At 42.7% G+C, this 21,501-nt stretch overlaps 1 protein-coding gene across 10 annotated transcripts in view; it reads right to left on the reverse strand.

The window, feature by feature from the left end:
- Nucleotides 1–21,501, reverse strand: part of LPAR1 (lysophosphatidic acid receptor 1) — a 140,091-nt gene that overhangs the window by 60,670 nt on the left and 57,920 nt on the right. For 2 of the 10 annotated variants that reach the window (XM_075739341.1, XM_075739339.1), the window contains exons 1-2: nt 20,367–20,450; nt 17,685–17,777 (exon numbers count right to left, since the gene is read on the reverse strand). The exons of 1 other annotated variant lie outside the window; for it this stretch is intronic. The gene's annotated coding sequence lies outside the window, so the exon portion shown is untranslated. Of the gene's footprint in view, nt 1–9,648; nt 9,670–17,684; nt 17,778–19,766; nt 19,898–20,270; nt 20,290–20,366; nt 20,470–21,501 lie in introns of those variants that run through there. 7 more of the 10 variants (XM_075739338.1, XM_075739347.1, XM_075739340.1 and 4 more) reach the window with 6 other exon arrangements.

Consider the following 21,501-nt stretch of genomic DNA (forward strand, 5'->3'; position numbering starts at 1 on the left):
GCAGATTCATACGTATCATTCCCAAAGACTGGAACTGCAGGTGTCACAGGTGAATGCTACTCTACATACTCTTCTCTCGACAGAAGCTGCTGTCCTTAGTGAGTGCATCTAGAGAACTGCAAAGTGGGGAAACATGCTGGATCTGTATCTAAAATTAGTAAAATGAAGATTATAGAATTTCTTATCCTCTGTGAAGGTGACTCATCTCTAAGAAATGAGGTTTCACCATAAACTACAACATTTAGAAAGTAATTTATGATAACACATTGAGGTTTTGGTTAACTGAGCAAAAAAAAAACCCAACAATCAGCTGACGCTCAGCGGAGTAACGTGCATCTAACATGCTGAGCAGGAACGCATCCTCACCAAACAAAAATACTGTGCTCCGACATGCTATGATTAAGCATCATGATTTCTGGATCAGCTGTCCAAGACCACAGAAAAGAGGAACCATGTAGTTCTGTCATTACTTGGAGTAGTTAGGAGAAATACAATCATGTAGCAATACAAAAAGCAATACAAAAAGCAATACAAAAACATCATCTTGAAGGAACTGCTTCCAGAAAATGCATTACAGTGACAAAAATTATTACCCTTCTTCCCCCCAAGTTTCTTGCACAGTGCAAATGATCTGCAATTTAGGAGTGATAAAGCAATACCAACAACTTCTGCATCACTGGACATCTCGCCTGGGCCCACAAATACACAGTGCCTCCGCTACAGTAACGTGCTGGGAATGAAAGGCAAATGGGGTTTTCACAATCTGTGGCTGTCTCGTGTCAGACAGTTTCAGGTGTACTGCATTGTTGCTGTATTGCAGCTTTTGCTTCCTGCACCCCTATCAGAGCATCTTTTGGTACCACAGCTTGACCTCAGACTTCAAGTTTCTGGATGACATGATTCTGAAGAAGCTGACTTGGTATGACCTTGAAGGTCTTAAATGTGACTTAGCTAAACAAAGCTACCCTCCCTGCACACCTCTTGTGAATAAAAGCCAAACTTACGGTTCCTTAGAGGACAATTTTAAGTCCTAATAGATCCCAGATGGATAGGACCCGTAAATCTGGCAAGGAAAAAAACATTCAACAACATTTGAACAACATGTAAAAAGTCAAGAAAGTAAGAAAAAAGATCTCACATAAGGGTCCCACTTCCAGATGTCATTTCAGAGATATTCCAGATTTCATGTGGCATCTGAAGTCTTGCCATCCAAAAGTAATCATTCGGCATCACTCATCTCCAGCAGCCTCCTTCACCAAACTGCTTGTAAGCATTAGTTTGTTCGACACAGAAATAAAAGCATGACCCCCACCATGACAGCCTTACAAGGCAAAAAAGCAAACAAATGCCATCCAGGGAAGAGCAACAGCAATGACTTGACCTATCACTTCATTTTACCACTCGTTAAAGTCATGGTGGTAACATGAATTTTTAGTTTCGTACTATGGACTCATGGAGGTGTTTTTCCACTCTCCAGTAACTGCTTGGTTAATAAAAGAACAACTATGGATACACTTCCTAGCATGTAAGAAAATAAAGACGAGGGGCAGAAAAATTGGTTTCAATTTCATGATGCTAAGAAGAGAGAGGATGCCTTCCTGTTACTCCTTCCTTTACTATAGTGACTGCTAGGAACTATTGCAAAAATGTGGATTTTCTTTTGCAAGTTACAGAGCATTAGATCTTCTTCCCGACAGAAAGATTTTACCTCTTTTGAGTCCTTATATTATTTTGGTAAAGCCTTCACCACCACTGATATTGTCACTTTGAACAGCAGATGTACAGATTGTCTTACACAAATGCAATTCATTAGCTTAAGCCTGTTCTGAAAAAGTTTTTTCATAGCTACTCTTCAAACACCAAAACTTCTCTTGATATATCCTTAAAGCAATTAATAAACAAATCCTACGGCCCCCCACTCCCCCAGGATGTGTCAACATGATTTCGTGAGTAGAGATACCCACAACTATTAAACGATAGTCTCAGCAGACTGGCAAAGGGCAAACCATTCACATAAATGCAGATAAGAAGCTCTTGGTCTCCCTGAAATTCTTGTAAAGCGATTCAAACTCTGATGTCAGCATTGACTTCTCTGAAACAGTTTCAGCAAGCCTTTGCATAAACACAACACTCCATTTTTTCCACATTCATCAGTTCACTACTGGTTAAAACGAGGAGAAAAGCCACATGCCAGCTCCCTGTCCTATCACCTTAGGACTTTTCTCCTCCTTCCTCACATGGCATGTCTGGAGTGGTGTTTCAGGAAATGTCATTTTGTATCAGGGACCAGACTGCTGAATCTTGAAGTTAGTTCGGTACATGGTGTACTATGACAAATAAATTTGCAGAATGAGCTGCATAAGGCATGTGAAACTACTGGATGAACTGCCAAAGCATAAGGCCAAGTTGAACTAATTTAAGTGGTTATGACCTCCACAATCCCTATTTCCCCCCAATTCTGCCCCCTCTCCCTGTTCCAGGTTGTGTTTTGCCTGCCAGTGAAGATAACCTCCTGCACCCTGTGTTGACTTGCTCAGCAGTTATGAGAGCTGTGATTCAGTATTGGGCAAAAGAAGCAGAAAATAAATAAAAGAGAAGAATTCCAGACAGATGGTGTGGCCCATTGTTGTACTCTTGCCTTAGTCCTTCTGAACAACAGCAACAAGTCTTTTTCTACTTAACAAGACCCTTTCCCTACTGTCTCCCCATCAAACTTCTGTTGCTCTGTTTCCTGTGCAGGTTGTACCATCACCCCCCTGAAAACAGCCTCCGCCGGTAAAGCCAGACATTTCTTGAGTCCAGCTTCGCTGTCTAGAAAAATAGATTTTATTGACATTTGCTAACATATGGAAAGGCTCGAGTACAACAATAGAAAAATCTGCATCTTGCAAATATGGGGGGAAAAAACCCACCCCAAAATCCAGAGTAAAACATACTTGATGGTCTCTGCCCTTTCCCAGCAGCAAGAGTGAGTATCACAAAAGTTACGACCAGCCCTAAGAAACTGGCCAGATTTTTCAGTATGAGAAGAAGGATCAATGGCAGATTGAAGATGCAATGAAACCGAGCTTCTTCTGCAGAAGAAATTGAAATCCTCACAGGAAATGAGGTGAATTTTCCACGCTGCTGTTACGCTAGCACATCGGACTAGCAAAAAATGATTTTTCACATGCACCAAGACAGGCAATAACTACACGCAGTAAAAGATGCTTATGTAAATAACACCTCATCCCCAAAACACAGCACACATATTTGCCCAAACCACAACTAGAAATCTATCCATATACAGAAATATTTTTCCATCAAATCCCTGTCCCTGTGGAGAAATGTCCTAGTCATTTCTGTGCAGTAATCAGTGGTTAATTCACTTTGACATTAAATGTCAGTTCTTTGCAGATATTGTTTAAGAGATCAGACCTTTTCTTTTGCAGACTGAATGGGTTAATCCAAGAGCATCAATTTCTATCCAGATAATTTCTGCTCACAGAACTTCCGTTATTGGTGAAGTAATGCACTGTTAGAGCACAAACATTTCCAGAGCAATTACTTAAAAAAAGAAAAAGGATATTTTTCCAATGTGACAGAACAGATGAAAACAAAGAAACTGACTAAACAAAACATCATTAAAGGCATAAAAGGGAGGGAAGAAGGAAGAGAGGAAGACATGCAACAAAAATAATGCAATATTTTAAAATTTTCAGTGTCATCACCAAATGACTTGTTAATAATAAATAAACTGGCAACTACAATGGACAAATGAGCTGGGTGGCCTGAAAACCTGTATTGGTTGGTACTAACCCTTCTCTGCTGCCATCGCTCTTTGGCTATACAGTAGTGGGATGAGATTTTGCAAGATTCCATGCCAGAAGCTGGGGACCACATCCCATTGCGCGGTGCTGCCAGAGTGCTAGCAGAGCAGTATTTACAGGACATCCCGCGCGGGGGCGAAGGCTTACAAAGATCTGCAAAAGGGTTGGCAGCGAGGTGGGCTGAGACAGCCTCCCGCTTAGGCGCTGAGAGCAAGCAGGTGAAGAGCCTCCAGAAAGACCTCTGGACAGCAAGAGCCATTGCTACCTGCCATCTGATCTCCAGTGTACTGCCTGACCCACCTCAAAACCTCTGGGGAGACCAGGGTAAAAGAACATGAATACCCCAACAGATAAGATCATTAGAGTGGAAATCCCCCTTCTGACTGTTGAAAAACATCCTCCTTTTACCCCGTGCGCATCATCTGCTTTCTGGTTTTTCTCAGTTTGGTGGGAGTTATTTTGTTGGGTTTTTGTTTGTTTGTTTCTTTGGTTGTGGGGTTTTTTTGTTTGTTTGGTTTTTTTTAACAATCTGAGCACTTGTGACTTTGGCCACCAAAAAAGCAGAAGGACAAAAACTTTCCCAAGTTCAGATCTAACCCAACCAATGAACATATCAAACCTGCTACTGTCCTACACTACTGCTGCTCCAGCTTCAGAGTGAAAATGGCTGGGAAGTGATTCAATGTCACAAAGATATACCACAAAATCAGGGATTTTATTACGATAGTCCCATAAAAGTAATACATCTGCTTCTACGTTTGTATGATGTCTGCTTTGATTGCCAAAGCATACATTTCGCATAATATGCAACACAACCACCTCTTAACCACCAACACAATCAAAAGCAGGACAGCAGCATGTTTACCTGTGTATCACCTTGCAGATTGCTTTACTGAGAACAGCAACAGCTGGCCAGAGCACTTAGCTTTTACTTAAGCCAAACCAAAACAAAATAATAAGGAACAACAGCTTAGGAAATTTAACCCCAACTTGCCTGGCCACCTGAAAAGTGTCTTTCAAAAAAAAAAATTAGGAATAAGACAGCTAACTTAATGAGATCAAATAAAAATGCAGAAGTCCAAAAGTGTATTACTAAAGGGGTGGGGGGGAAATGGAACTCCTCATCTTTCCTACTTTCCCTTCTGCCTTCAGCCAACTCACACCTGTACACCTCAGAGTTTTTAAAAGGTGCTCTGGGGAAGTTTGCAACTTCCTGCAGGTAGAAGAGACTTACAATTTCCACTGCCTCAGTCTTCACTTTCCAGAGCATAATACAACTGAGCCTGCTTTATGTCAGGAGAAAGGTGAAGCCTTCAGCAGTAATCTGAGGCTGGAAAGAAACTTATTTCAACACAAATTTAAAGAAATTGCCTTTGCATTCAGTATGACTCTTCCACAATACTCAGAAGATCTCAAATCTATGTTGTCTGCATGCACAGCTCAGCCTGTGCTTCAGAAAAAAAAAAAAAAAGACATCAGTCAAACCTTTGTGAATAGGATCTCTGTGGCTTATCAGGGAAAAATCATTGTATTGGCCTCAATAATTAATAATATGACTACTACAAGACTGCTGCTAAATCTTCCCATGACAGAATAAAGTCTGCAAGGAGTTCAGCAAAGATGTGTCAGGTGGAGCCTCCTTACCCAAGCAAAACAGTTTCATGAACTCTGCAGAGGCAGCATTGTGTGAAATTGTCCCCTCTCCCACACTGCAAGATTAAGGAGACAATCTGTCACCTTGTTAATTTATCACACACTGAACTAATAATCAACAATAAAATAGAATGACTGTGCAGTGGCACTCCAAGAAATCATCTGCTCTCACAGAGAACACATGGATCAGGAGAGACACCTTCCCAGTCTTCCTACTGGGGCAAGAGGGTTGGCCCCTGCCCAACCCTCCCCAAAAGCAGATCAGTCTCAATATATCAAAGGAAAAACCCCCACCTCTATTCACAGATTTTTAATGAAAAAAAAAACAACAAACCAACAGTCGATAGTACACTACCCTGAAGCATTTATCTTGCAGGGAAATCTTTTCCATATGCCACTATTTTGCCTGTCACCATGTCTCATATCCCTTTTGAGGATGACAAAAGCAGGCTGACCACAGTTATGCACTGGGTTCCACCAAAGGGCAAACAGTTCAAGCATCTGTAATTAACCTGTGCGTGTCTGCCTTTCTCCTTTACCTACTCTGATGTTTATCCCCAGAAGGGACCTTGAGATGTTTTACTGTAGCCACCATGAAGGCTCTTCAGTGAGTAGATTATTCCCCAAATTACAAGCTGTCCACTCTTTCTGGAATTGTTTTTGTCTTGGGGTTGTAGTTTTTGTTTTGGGTTTGGTAAGGTTTTTTTCTTTGTTTGGGGTTTTTTTTTTTCCTTTGTTGACTCTGGCAAACCAATAATCTGATCCTGTGCCCATGAAGTTCACATGCATTTTGCTGATGACCTCCATGGCAGGCAAGGAAGGCAGGAGCACTCCACTTCCCCAGGCATTTGCGACAGGTCCAACCCTGCTGAAGTCAGAGATCCCCAACACCATCCTTTCTGCAACATGTACCCACACAATTTCCTGTTGGTTACTCATGGCAAGAGGCATACGAGGAGACTGAGGAGACGACGTTACAGCACTGATGGAACCAGAATGGATTCTCATTTGGCCCATTGTGACACTTCAGATAAATGGAAATTACCAAGAACATCTTGACAGGAAAATAACAAACATCTTCCCTCCTCTGTGTCAGTGGTAGCAAGACACTCACTTAAAAGGTCTTTTCTAAGGCACATAAACATCCCATCATGAAGGCAGGAAACTAAACATTGCTGTATCTGATTAAAAAGAAAAAAGATTTTTCTTGGCCTTTCTAGTTTTCTGTGTCCAAAACAATTAACTCCTTTCTCTCAGGATATTCTAGAGGATTTGTATCTTTACTATTCTGACTTCTGCTATCAGAAGAAAATGCCACGTTTTACTAATAAATGGAAAACACATTTTGAAAGGACAATCCCATAGTATTTGGCATTGTAACGTGAAATCATAAACGCACTCTCCCTAAGTCATGTCAATTATGTTACAAACTGGACTCACATCAGCAGCCGGCTAATCTACAAGGCTTGCAGCAGCACACCAGGCTTCTCTGCATACTACTCGGGTGAGATTTAAATAATAATAAAAAAATCAAGAGGCACTCTATTTTCTACTCATATCTCAACATTTTTGCTAAAATTAACACCACTGTGCTGTCCACAAATGAATTATGCTCCTTTCCTCAATTAAACACAGGATACTTTTTCTCTCTCTGCTACACATTGGGGGATTTGAAATCTTATTTACCATTAGACAAAACTTCCATTTAGTTTGTGTAGTTGTCTTTTTTTTTTTTAAGAATCCTTTCTGTACTTCCCTGACCTCGGTCAGTTTGCACCATCCAGTGCAATTCTCTCACTTGCTCAACCTCTTTTCCTGATTATTTCCATATTGTATCTATTCCACACCCATCTCTTGGGCAGCATTTTCTTGCTGTTTTTTAAATCCAGAGTGATAGTTTATCTTCTCTTGAAGCCTCCTACTTCTCTGAAAAGCTGCTTCTGAGTTTTGTCTGAAAAGTAAAAAAAATTCTGCATGGCTTCCTCAGTTTTCTCACTTTCCTGCAGTTCCCCCTTTAAAGCCAACAAGTCAGGTTGCCTTCCCATTTCCATCCAGAATCTCTAGACTTATTTCAGTCGTTATCTATCAGAAATGTAGCTTCTCCTGATGACCTCCATTGAGACTTGCTTGTTAAGCCTTGCTTACAGATGATCATTGCTTTGCCACTCAGCAAGGCTGGAGAACCTCTTCCCATTCTCTTTTGGGGGAATTAGTGAGTATCTGCCTTAATGCAATGGATGCTGGCTGGTTTATGCATGTTTCTTCAGATGTGTTAGGAGCTTCTTCATCAGAATGATCAGGTCAGCATAAGATAAAATAAACAAAACCACACACACACACAAATTGTTTTAAAGCATCTGTACTAACCACAGCACCAGCTTCAAGAAACAACAGCAGCAGCATGGGTTTTTTTGAATTAGTGAGTGCTGGAACAGTAAGATATCCCTGAAAGTGAACTTCTAATTTGTTTCAGGTAAAATCAATGTGAACTAGGAAGACTCCATAGTAGTAACTTATGCCATCATCTAATTTCAGCATTACTTCACAACTCTAAACTTCAAGAAAGAATCACCAGAAAATAAAGAGGAAAAGTATAGCTAGACACTGACTGCTGGAAAATAATGCCATTCTGCTCAGGCTTATGTAAACAACTACAATGTGGATGGTCTCTCATAGCACAAACACAAGCAAGCTGCTGTCATATGACAATGTTTTCATAATCTACACTTTCATTGTAACAATTTCTAAAGCATCAAATGCTTCTAAAATAAGCCATTTCAAAACAGTTTCTGAAACTCTTTTAAAACGGTTTATTTCTACTGACAGACATTAAATTTTAAGAAGTTAACTAACAGGGAGAAAAGTTCAAAGTCACCATGGATAGCTCATCATTTAAGATGCATCATTAACCGTTGCCAGCACTGTGCGTGTGTGCCTGTAAAAGAAGCAATTATAGTGCATGTTTTTATCCTCCACTATAAACAAACAAAAAAAAAAAACCCACCAAGGAATGAGCTGCTCATTAAAATTATTCTGAACACTGGGATTGCAGGAAGTACTTTTCACAACACAGAGCCAAGTAGGAGGCGTTGCCTCACACAGGTAGTTGAGAGAATGTAACTCCTAGTGTGTTCTCATCACTATTTTGCTTACTAATCATTGTCATTAAAGACAATAGTAGGCAAAGTCACTTCTGTCAAGGTATAAATCACCATATAAGATATCAAGATGCTTTTCTCCAGCTATTGCTCCAAAGCAGAAAAAGCAGCAAGAACTTATCTTTCCAACAACTTACAAACATTTAATATTTATTTCCAAGGAGAAAAAAACCCAAAGTGATACAATTGAACACTTCCATGAATCAGGAACAGAGACTCCATTTGCTAACCCTATCTAATGTGATCCACCTTTTGTTTAAAACTCAGAAAAATAGTAGTATGGCAGCATTCTTCTCAAACACGTTTGTATTTAAACATTCAGGCAATATCCTTTTCACTAGATAAAAAAAAAATCTTGATGATAAAAGAATGTCACAATTCTCTAAACAGCTTTGAGGGAGGGCAGTGTTAAAGCAAATACTTCTTCCCCCTCCCTCCCCCTCCTCTGCATTCACAAAACAGATGTTTAATCTTCAGGCAGAATGAACCACCACAAAATACAATAATCTGGAAATGCTGAAGCCAAGGAAGTCCACAATTAAGCATGCCAAACCCCAAACCCAAAATTACAAATGTACCATCCTAATATAGATCTACATGGACCCTGACCAATGGTGAGCAAACAGGAGTTTAATCAAGTTTATCTGAAATAGAAATTTGCCAACCACCCCCCACAAAAAAGTACATTAAAGACTGCAAGACATCAGCTTAACATGGTTCGGGCCAGCACCAGTGCAGACACAGCAACTGTTTATCAACCCCTCAAATCAGAAATAACAGTCATGCTGCTTCAGAAATATTTTTGTAACATCTGCATCAGTTCAACTGACTGTTCTCCAGGCAATTTCTGCAGTGCTGTATTTTGCATAGTTAAGCTGAATGAAGTTTGAAAGAATTTCGCATTGACAATAAGAAAGAATTATCTTAATGACAGGGTTTAAATTCCCTATTCTCACGTCACTGCCTTTTCCCAAGGCCACAAACAAACTTATCTGATGGACGGCAGTGACCCAGAAATAAGATCTTACCTTTGATCTTGCCACGATGAAGGGGGAGCAAACCCAGTAGCTCAAGACAACAAAAATCCTAATGTTGACAAATGAAACATAATTACTTCTTGCCCACCATGTGAGCCTCTGGTGTGTTTGGGACAATACACCCAAAATTTGTGAATCCATGCTGTAAAATCAGGGCTGGTTACTAGTTTGGCAGAGATTGAAAGGGCTTCATTTTCCCTGCAATCTGCACCATATTCCCCACCGACTACAGCATCCCAACTCAACCAGTTAGGGGTTTTGAGGAACAACTTTTAGGGATGATAAGGAAGTAACACACTCCCCAAAATATCCTGGGAGCAGCAGCAGCTGTCAGGGATACTTAGTAGAAAGCTGCAGCAGAGTACCGGGTTTTGGCCTCAGGTAGCTCATGCTGATCATTCCATGAATTCAAGATTTATAAATGCAAAGCAGTTCTGAAACATGCCCTGAAAGGAGACAGAAGATGAAAACACCGAGATTTCATCACCTTTCCCTCTGACCCTTCCCCTCTCAATTGTCAAGTGAAGTTTAATGCAAGTTAGGCTGCTGCCTATCTGCATAAGCAGGTAAACACAGAGGATTAGCACACAGCTTGACTAATTCACTTTAAGAATTGACTTGGATTAACTCTGAGTTGTGTTTAGCAGACAAGCTTTTAGTGCATACAAGAGGTCACATGAATTAAGAGGGTTGTTGTAAATTCACACCATACTTCAGCGATTACTCAACTTGTCTGACTAGGTCCTCAGTACACATACTCCCCAACAGAAACAACAAATATTTCAAACAGAATATTTAGGAACTACCAAGAATTCAAGAGGAAAACAAAAAACCAGGAGGCAGAATGCAGTCAGTGTAAAAACAGAGGGAAAAAAAAAATCTAGCACATATGATGACAGAAAAGTTAGTGTCCAAGCACTATCTAGTCTGTCTCACCACTTTTCAGATACACTCTTTAGCACATCGTTTAAAGAGCAATAAAACAGAAAAAGCAATCCTATCAGAGAAAAGCACAACTGAATAGCAATGGATTATTCTTAAAGAAAAAAGAAGAACTAAACTAAATAGTAGTTTACTTCAAACTTTCCCCTTGGAATTCAATGGACATTAGCATGGGTACAAACATTAAATGCACACACATTTCAAAGCCTCCTTAAGACAGTTTGTAACAAAAGCATAAACCATAAAGCATTACTCGGGAACCACTAAGATTTTTTTTTTTTGCAACTACGCAAATAAACTAAGAAGTCCAAGGGATCCAGGCCACAAAAGGAGAACGTACTGAAATCCACCCACAAACCAGATTTTTTAGGCATCCCACAATTGCAACCCACCAGCTGTGGCCACGACACCAAAGCTAAAGGCCCATGCAGAGCTCCTCTGATCCCTGACAAAGCCCACTTAGGCACGCTGGGTCTGATTTTCAGTCTCTCCCACTGCTGAGCCGCCTCTCCTAGGTCAGCCAACCTTACACAAACACGTGTCATGGCATGCTGGCAGAATTGACACTGTTTTGGAGAACCCCAATGCCTTCTACTCGTTTAGCCATGTGTAAGGCCACTGCTGAGTCTCATCTGCCTTTGGTCCTGCAGCAACCTCCTTCCAAGGATGCTCCACTTAACACAACAGGCAACACTGCTAGCCGGGAAGAGTAAAGTAATATAACTATTCAAATCCTCATTTTCCCAGTATAGCTATACTGGCATCCCCCTCTAGTGGAGATGCAGCTTATACCAGCAAGAGTCCCCACTGCAGGGTCTCATGGGGGGTGGTGGAGGAAGTTAATCAAACCACATGCAAAACGGTCAGGGGGAGTTACAGTGCACGGGATGACTTCTGGCACAATTACGAGAGGCAGATGCGCATCAGCTTCGCATTTGAGTTTGCTACCGATGGAGAAATGTCACCTCATCTTCATAACTCCAAGGAAAGCCACTATTTTCTCTCCTTTCTTTCCCACATGCCTGCTGATGCTGAAGCACGAAGGAGCAGGGTGTGGCTTCAACGCCAAAGCCCTTCCTGCAATTTTGTGCCACTATCCTGAAGGAAAAAAAACCTGCTTTCCCACAATAATCACACTAAGTGTCCCTTCACAGAGTCTTCATGGCGTATTAAGAAAAATTTAGAGGTGAACTGAAAACACAGTAAACAAGTCTCCCAACCTGAATTTTGTCGGGGAACTGGCTTCTGTTTGTAAGAAACTTTGTGGAGGAGATGCTGAGGACAGAAATATGCAGGACTACGGCAGAAGTGTTAGTTCAGGCATATTAGTTTTAAGGCATTTATGTGTTCTACAATCATGTAATTCCCTCCTGTCATCAGGTTGTCATCAGCTTGCACATCTCTCTCCGCATTTTTTTGTCTAGACTGAACCTCTTAGGATGCTTTTGCGTGTGAAACTTAAGCAAACCAAGGCAGGGAACAGAAACATACTGTGCTTCTTGGAGAACAAGGCACTAAGCTATGCTATTCCTATCAACTGTTTGCAAAATTGCAATAATTCTAGAGACCTATTTTAAGTCTATTCACTAATTACCAGTATTGCTTTGATCACAGTAATATCCTGAAGTCTCAGTCAGCTTCCAGTCTCACTTGCATGGGGTATTTGAAACAGGACACTGCAACTGCTGTAAACAAGGTGAAAGACTGGGGGAGCAAATAGATGAATTTGAAAAAGTCTTCTCTAGTTTGCAAGGTTTCTGTACAAGGAAATGCTCCATCCAAAGCTTTAGGAGGAGCAAAATGAACCTGACGCCTTGCCAGCCACATCAGGACAGCTCTCAAAGCTCCACACAGCAACCATGCTCAGGGCAGGTCAAAGGCACCCTGGCTCATCTCCACAGCATTGTTCTACACATCTGCAGCATTTTGGGAGGGACAACAAGCAAAAGAAAAGACCACTATACTCAATAGGCATTTGTAATGGTATCTTTCAAGTACAACACATCACATTCAAGATATTATTCCTTGAACATTGAACATCTGTGCAGACATCAATGTGCCTGACATTGGTTACCCCACTGCAACATCTCAGGAAAACAATCAGTGAATCCCGTTTCCTTGACAACGGAAATAAGGGAGCAGTGACCCTGTTGGAGCACTGGTCTTGTGTCTGCAAGAGCATAGTGGTAAGTGAGGGAACATGTGGATGGAAACAGCTGAATGCCCAAAAAATTCCTTCACCGAAGGCCAAGGCTTTGCTCCACACCCAAATATAATGATTATGATGACGCATGCTCAAGTGTGACTCCTCGCAGGTGTTACTGCGGCACATAGGACAACACGCTTTTGTCAGGAGGAACCAGCCAAGGTGCTAAGACAGGAGTGCCTGGGGACGTCGTTGGCACAAACCCAGGGAACATTCAAGTTATTCTCCTGTACCAATAATTTGCCAATCAGACACTTCAGCAGAGTTGTGTACACATTTGCAAAGACACCTTCCAAGTATTGTAGTCAATGACATGGAACACAGTATTAATACAGAATTTACTGTGAAGCACTCTCCTTTGGGATTTACAGGCTTATTGACATCAGTCTGAATCTATTCTGGTCTGTCGCACAGTCCCCTAGCAATTTCCCAAATACTTTTGTACTTCAATAACTAGTTTTACATGTTCAAAACTAGCAGGCAACTATAGAAATGTACAACAAAGTTTAATCCTATAAGTAGAACCTGAGGCAAATAGCCAAATTGCCCCTTTACATCCTACATTACAGCTTCATTATCACATCAAAGCAACACCTTTCCAGGGCAGCTAGTCTCAGGACTGTATGTATCTTGTCGAACTACTGACCCAATCTCTACATGGAATCACTGAAGACATACCTGTCACAATAGGCATGGAAACAGCAATTACACCAAAAGTGCTTAATTTAGTTCTACTAGATGGAGTGTCAATGAAAGCACTCAGAAATGTCCTGATAGAAAAGCAAACACAACCCTCCCCCTACCTTTGCTACTACTTTATATTTGGTTACAAGTAACTGTGAAAATGGTTAGTAAAATAACAAGGAAATCTTAAAGGTGTTAGGACTCAAGAAGTTACATCACAGCTGGACAGTAAGGGATCGAAAAAACCACCGTAACCACAAGAAAATTGATCCCTCCAAGAAAGTCAGTGAGCACCCGATGCAGGCATGGGAACCGAAGGAACACCATGTCTTGATCACAACAACTACGGCCACAGTCCATCCCAGTGCAAGACAAGTTCTTTCAGGGTCAAGGTGACCACCTTGCGACACAGCTGTTGGCTAGAGATGCTAACCCATAGCCCAGCAATGAGGTCTCCTGCCTTCAGCCAGCCAGTTGAGGGCCAGCAGCCTCTCCTTGCCCCAAAGCAGCAGGAGAGCGGAGGTGCTCACCACCTGCCGTGCTGCTGTGCTGCAAGCTGAAGGGACAGTGACTGCTGCACAACAGTGTCCCTGGGGCCAGGATCAGCCCTTCCACCTTGCTCGCCACCAGAGAAGCCGATTTGCAAAGAGCAGCAAAACTGGGCTTTGTTCTGCACCAGCGCCCCAGTGACACCTGCAGCCTGGCTGGGGATGGGAAGGCACGCTGCCCTTCACATGCTGCAGAAACTTAACACTGTCCCAGTTCCCTCACTTCGTCATCAGCGACAGCTCAAGGCTTCGGGACACCATCCTCAAGGTCTGACGTCCATGACAGGTCAAAAGCAGACTGTACTATCTGTGACTAAACATTTAGTGAAATCCGGTGACAACGAACCCTTTACCAGTGCCCCATTGCCATAGATAAAACACCATTTACCATGCTTGCAAGGTATGTAGCTATTTCCTCATGAAAGGCTGGCAGTCTTTCTCCTTTCCTGCAAACACCAACCTAAAGTATAACCACCTACCAAATAGGTGTGACCTGTACAGCATCTCCATGACTTCTCAGATACCAGTAAGTCTTTGTTGGAGTTCATGTAAGCTCAGTGCTCTTAAATAATCACCCATCCATCCAAAGAAGATACAAATTTCTCTATGCATTAAAGATTCAGTACTCATCCAGCACTTTTTTTTTTTTTTTTTTTATATTTAAACAGAGCTGCAGCTAACTTCTTCACAATAAAAAAAGGATACGGCTCTGGTTATACATACATTTTTCCATCCAGGCTGAAAACAATCATCCCCAAATGGTCAAAGAACTTCTAAGAAGAGTCTCTGCAAACTGCTCCCATAAATAATATACTGGCACCATTTTGTATATGACATACACACCCTAAAAAGAGGGAGAGGAGGGAGGGAAAGGGGCTTACAATGAAAAACAGTATGCATTTCCTTTGCCAGATTTTTACCACTCTTAAAATCTCCAACATTTTGTACAGAAAGATCTTGCCTTTGATGTCAATCCAATGCTTTTTTGCTTGCTCCTGCAAGCACTGCAGTATGTAATACATTTTCTAGCTGGCAAAGAAAAGGATGTACTGTCTAGAGAGTGTCTGTGAAATTCACGCTACTCAGAAGGTGGCACATAAACTCCTACAGAAAAGGCTAAATGGTTTGTAGGACTCATGCTGGTGTATTACAGAGAGTTGAAGTTCATCATATACTACTATTAAACTGAGCAGCACTTTTCCAGCAGTTTCAAAAATCCACTTCAGGAGATGTTTGTCTATTATTCACAGTCAGAAGCAAAAGCAGAAAGATATTAGGCTTGCATACTTGGCACCTTTGTATTTTTAAATAGAAGGGGGAAGCACCTCCAAATTTTATCTAGAGTATGCCACATGGAAGCAAAAAAATTGAAGCAGTTCCAATGCCTCTCAAGTTAAAGTAATTTAAAATAAAAATAACCCACTTGGCACAAAACTGTAATGCAGTTCTCACCAATACAGTACCTGCACCCCAAAAAATGTTTTCTCCTAAAAGGGATGCAGCCTTCCCACTTCTGCAACTGGAAGCATTTCTCATGCCACTAATCCATGCTATTTACCACCACGTCAGCAGCAGACCCCACTCCAATCCACAGGTGAGAAATGGCGAGGGGCAACGCTTATCTCCTGTTTTGCCAGCAGGAACGGCAAACAGGTCACCATGCAACTCCACCTGCAATAATCTTCAAGGCATTTGGAAAGCCACTATCCACACGCCCCAGCCCAGGACACCATCTGGGCTATTCATTCCCGGAGTGGCCTGAGGAAGAGGGATGCAGTTCCCCCCGACAGTGTTGCTGGCAGGGGCATCCATGCCTTACCCAGACTCCTTGAACAACAGGACCCACGCGAGTCTGTGGCTGTTTTCATCTGCCAGAAGCAGAGGAAGAAGGTTTGCTTCCTCTTTAAGAAGAAATACTTCTTTACCCTGGGGTAAATGCACCAGTGCTCACCTGTTTATATGCACTAACACAATTGCCTACATCATGTGGGTCAAGAAAGAGCCAGATCCAGTAGGAAGTAGATGCAGAACTGAAAAAAATGTGTTTAACAGACTACTCCAGGCTGTGCCTGTCAGGAAATTCTGGAGACTTTGCACTGATCCGAGGAAGGCTATTGTTCCTCTATACAGAAATGCAATGCCTTAACCACCTCAAAAAAGTCTTTTTCGAGAGCTCGTTAGAGCAATGCAATGATCATGGACTTGCCATGTGGAATAGGGACACAGGTACGCTACCCAAACTGGCACTAAATAGCCTCTTTTCCTTAATGGTGCTAAATGTTGCACAAATAGAAACTGCATTTTCAAGAATAAGAGGCACCAGTCATTAAAAAATGAAAATTGATCCTTGAGTGCAACCTTCAGCCAAACAATGACTAAGACTTAGCAAGCCAGGTGTGCTGTTTATTAGTTTGGGCGGGGGGGAGAGTGTCAGGCAGTCAAGAAACAGCAATGGGTGAGAGAAGGAGAGATCTGGATATACAAAGGCAAGCACTTCTCAGAATTCTCCTCTAGCTTCATTAAATATTGAACCAAAGCACCAGACCTGCTTCAGATGTTCACTGTCATTTGCTTCAGTACGGCAATGAAGGTGCAAAAATGCATAGGCAATGCTTCTCCTTGTTTTAAAGCAACTACGCTTGAAAGTTAAATGAAGAAAACCAAAATTCAAGTTCCCTGAAATGCACACAGAATAGCAACTTTTATTCCCTCGACAGAGCGTTCCTCTGCCCTGGGAATCATTTTGTGATTCTGCCAAAGCAACACATCAGCCTTGTGCCTGATCTAAAGCCATTCAATGCCCATACAGATTTTACCATTGACATTTATGGACTGAGTTCGCTATGAAGGAAACTCAGGGAAAATATGAAGTAAGTTCAGCCCGAATGCTGCACCTCTGAGAAGTGTCACATTTCTACAGTATCACCTCACGATGCATGGAAAAGCAAAGTCAAAAACACATGGGATGCTACATAATCACTACCAGTTCAAGTCATTACCACCTTAAGTCCCTCATGGTCAGATCTTTCTGCAGAGCAGTGAGCAGTGTTCTCCCTTCGAATTATTAAATCATAAGGCTTCAAACGGTGACCTTACCTGAAGGGAAACTGACCTTAAAGAAAAGGACAGAGAAAGGAGGACAATAAAACCCCAAACCAACCAACAACCCCCCCCCCCCCCCCCAAAAAAAAAAGCACAAAAGGGAGTGCAAATAATTTTTTCAGCTATTAGTATTGCCTTTTGGTAACTCCTGTGTTTTTGTTTATTTTTTACAACCACACTGTTTCCTTTTTTAAAAGTTTGTTTCCTTTTCATATTACTAAATGGTTAAAAAAAAAAGTTGTGAAGGAAGAAGGAAGAAGCAGTGAAATACACTACATACAAAGAACTAATCCACAAACTAAAGATGCTGAAGGAATCAAATATTCTCTGCTCTATCCTCCTTTCAGGAAAACAGTTGTATGTTTCTTTTCCCTAGCATTACTTGCAGCAGTTGCAGTTTAAATAAATTCAATTTAAATCTGTCTAAATGGGTTAAGTATCCTTTAAATTACATGCACTTTTCTTTATGAAAAGGAATAAGTCCCAAATGTAGCAAATTCCCATTCTGGGGGAGGAAATGATAGCGAAAAGGACAACAGCCTCACCGTACAACCTGTTCCCATTCTCAGATTCTTCTAGGTGTCCTTGGACCATCACCAAGACCACGAGTAACGGCTGCGAGAGCTCCCCATCCAGCCCTGTTGATGACAGGGCTACGACTCGCTTTTCCCCTTCGCCCATACAATAAAGAATGCACATACACAGTAAATGACACGGTAACAGTGCTCAGCAAGTGCTGGCCCGTCACCACCTAGAGGTGCTCAAAGCCAGCTCTTCAGACATCTGGAGGAGGCAGCTTATGTCTGGGAGCTAGTGCACGAAACTGCTGTGTACTCAAAGGTAAGATGGTGGTGGTCTCCCAAAGACAAAAGCTACTCAGAAGAAATCCTTGCCTTCCGGTTTAAACTTCTGAATTTCGGACAGAGCAAGCTCAACACAGAGAGGCTACTGAGAAGCAATTAACTGTTCATTAAGGTGTTATTAATGGCTCATCACAGCAATATGAAAGCCAACCCTACATAAGCCCTACCTAAGTTTCAGCTCCAGAGCAAAGCACTTTCTTCAATACCCCCTCCTGGATTCCCCACATGGTTTCACTGTGTAACACTTACTACAAGGCCAAGTTAAAGGCAGATTTTTATTTTCTCCCATTTCTTAGCAGAGAAGGAATTATATTTTAGTTACAATCTTCCAGACTTACTGATAAAAAAAACCCCCACATAGCCACAAGTATCTCTGCACACAGTGATAAGATTGTCTGTTACTCACACATTAAGTTCACATATTAAAGCTGGGTACACAGTGTAGCATTACTTCAATTTTGCCTTTCCCATGTGTTTTGTCTCAAAAGCTGTTTAACCTTTACACCCTCAGTATTTGTTTTGAAGAAGAGAGGAAAAGAAAGCAGACAGTAGTCAATATTTTCCTCTTTCCAAGCAGCACTATTACTGGTAACTTCTCAGAACAAGGTTTATAGCAACCAAGGGTCTAACTAGTGCAATCTGTAATAAGGAGTGATAAGGACAACACCATACTGAGCATGAAACGGCGTTTCCCAGTATTTCTAAATAACATTTCTTAGTTATTTGCAGCTGAAAAGCCAAAACCACCACAGTTCACATACAACTGCACAAGATGAGACAGTGTCAATGTCAATCTTTTCTGGAGAAAGACAGCATTTGATTTTGAGTAGTTAATATTTAATAAAAATAACAGTAAAACACAGGCCTATCAAGTTGCTTTCTAAATCTGAGCATATATCAGTTAAGGAGAAACATATGGCACGCCTACAGCCAGTACTAGCGAGCTGCAGGACAGACACTCACGCCTATACACACAGAATACCGCTTCAGTCCACTGCTGGAATTGCCAGAACATATTATTTTAATACTACAGTATACCCCATCCTCTCACAAGAGTAACAGGCTGCATGGCACGCAGTCCTGGCTGCCAGATTGAAACACGACTCTCAGACCTGAGAGTGACTCATTTTAGACCAAATGGTACAACACACCAAACCTGACTTAGCATGCGAGAGACTTTATTTGCAAAGATACAGTTGCAGCAGTTTCTAGTAGTAAAAGACTGCAGCTTCCCAATTCCCCAACACTTTGGGAACACAGGTTGCCCACAGAAGAAGCTCCTGCAAGCTATTTTGTCTTGAATCCTCAAAAAAATTGCAGCAAAGGAGAAAAAAAAAAGGGGGGGGGGAGGGGGGAATTTCAGCAGCTTCTAATTTACTCACAGGCAACCAAAATGAGAAAGGTGTAAGCCTATTTCACAGAGAAATTCACAAGAAAAAAAAGTTTAGACATTTCAATATTTTTCTGATAAAGGGCTGTACAGAAAACTTTTCACACATTTCCATAGGAAGAAGCTGCCTTTTTTTTGGGGAGGGGGGGTGTGGGGTGCGTGTGTCCGTCCCATTGTGGAGCTATTTAAAAAAGAACATGCAGAAAGGAGCGAGAGGAAGAAACTTGGTCCCTCTGGTCCCACCTCTCTCTTCTCAGTTCAGTCTGCTAGCGGCTTTTGTCCCAAAGCTTCCCTCCTGCTCCCCACCCTCCCGATCTTTCTCTAATACTCCGTACCCTTGTGCTTGTCATTTATCCTCTCTCCCTGTCCTTTACCTTTGTAAACACCACAGATACACGGACACAGCTCCCATCTGACTTTAGCAGGCTGCTTCGTCCGAAGGACTGAGGAAGTCAGGAGAGAGAGGTGGCAACCATTTTTTAAATTTTTTTTTTTTTTTTTCGGTAGGACTTTTTCCACAGCCTTAATTTGGTATCAATAAATCCAAAAAGAGTTCACGGGGAAAAATAAAGAAAAAAAAAAAAAAAGAAAAAAAATCAGGACAGTAAGCGAACAATGGCAGTACTGTTAGTGTAATCAAACAAGTGTCCATTACTTATTCCAGGCCAACCTCAGAGATGTTAGTCCAGCAGAAACAGCAGCCTGACCCTACGCCAACAGCCCATCAAAGCCCATCCCTAACGAGTCCTTCGCCGGACCCCGCCGCTCGCAAACGCGCGCCTCCCCCTCGCACTACTGCGCGCCCGAGAAAGCCAGCACCAGTTTCGGAAACACTACAGAAAACACCCAAAAAGAGGAGGAAAAAAGGCGCCACGGACGCTGAGCCCTCGGGGAAAGGGAAGCGGGCACCTTCTCCCGGCCGGGGACGGCGGGATGCCCTGCTCCGCTCCCGGGGCCCGCCGCGGGGCGCTTACCTGCGGGGGCTGCGCGGAGCTGCGCGGGCGCGGCTGGAGGGAGCGCGGCGCCGCCGCCGGCGCGCACAGAGGGAGGGATGGGGGGGAGGGAGGGACGGGGAGGGACGGGACGGGCTCCCTCCGCCCCCGCTCCGCCCGCCTCCGCCGGGCGGGGGCCCAGGTGCGCCCCGCACCGCCCCGCCCCGCCCCGACGGACCCCGCTCCTGCCCCGACGGCGGCCCCCGGCGGGGGGAAGCGGCGGCGGAAGGCGGTCAGGGAGCGCCGGCATCCCCGGTCCCCTCCCGGCTGCGGGGCTGGCGGTTGCCCGCTCTTCACAGCACAGCTTGGCCGGAGGGGAAGGGTACCTACAGCAAAGGGCTGCGGGGTTTCGGGGCAAAGGCTGCTTGGCGGTGGTGTGCGGGTGTTTCTCGAGCAACCAAATTTCTCCTCTTGCAAAAGTGTTCGGACCTCCTGCCGGCGTCGGCAAGAGCCGTTTGGGAGCCCCAGTTATGAGAAGACTCAATCTGTAGGTTCACCAAACCCTTATAGTTGGAAAGGGGCAGGGTTGCACAATGGATACTTTTTCCAGACTTAGAAGAGTTATTTTATTACACAAAAACCAGCTTCAAATTACTTCTTTCCCCCCACCCCACCAGTTTTTTTACTGTGAAATAGTCTGATTTAGTTGGATTGCAGTAGCATCTAGAGGCCACTTTTGCATGTGCATGCATCAAGTGAAAAGATGGTGCATGCTGCAGTTAGTGTTCAGTGGCTGAACAGGCTGGACATTTCTAACCCCTGTAGAGAGATTTCTAGAGAGATTACTTACAGCTATGTAAGCCATCAATGTCTCCAGCAGTACAAAAGCCCATAATGAAAGACCGAGCCCATTTAAAATACTTGTCGTGTTTCTCAGGGAACCAGAAAGCAGCAGAGATAGTTCTCCTCAAGACAGATCTTGGCTTGTGTACCATCAACACAGTGGCTTCCATAGCTACTGACGATATCTGATGTATCACAGGTATTGTTATTAGAAAATTTCACTATCACTGTGAACAGGTCTCTTGCTGACGTGGCTGGTTAGGAGCTCTTTCTCTTTAGGAAGGAATCAAATGCCTTTTTTTTTGTGTGTGTGTGTGTGTATCAAAAATGGTTA

The sequence above is a fragment of the Balearica regulorum genome, chromosome Z, assembly GCF_011004875.1.
Source record: "Balearica regulorum gibbericeps isolate bBalReg1 chromosome Z, bBalReg1.pri, whole genome shotgun sequence".
Lineage (NCBI taxonomy): Eukaryota > Metazoa > Chordata > Aves > Gruiformes > Gruidae > Balearica > Balearica regulorum.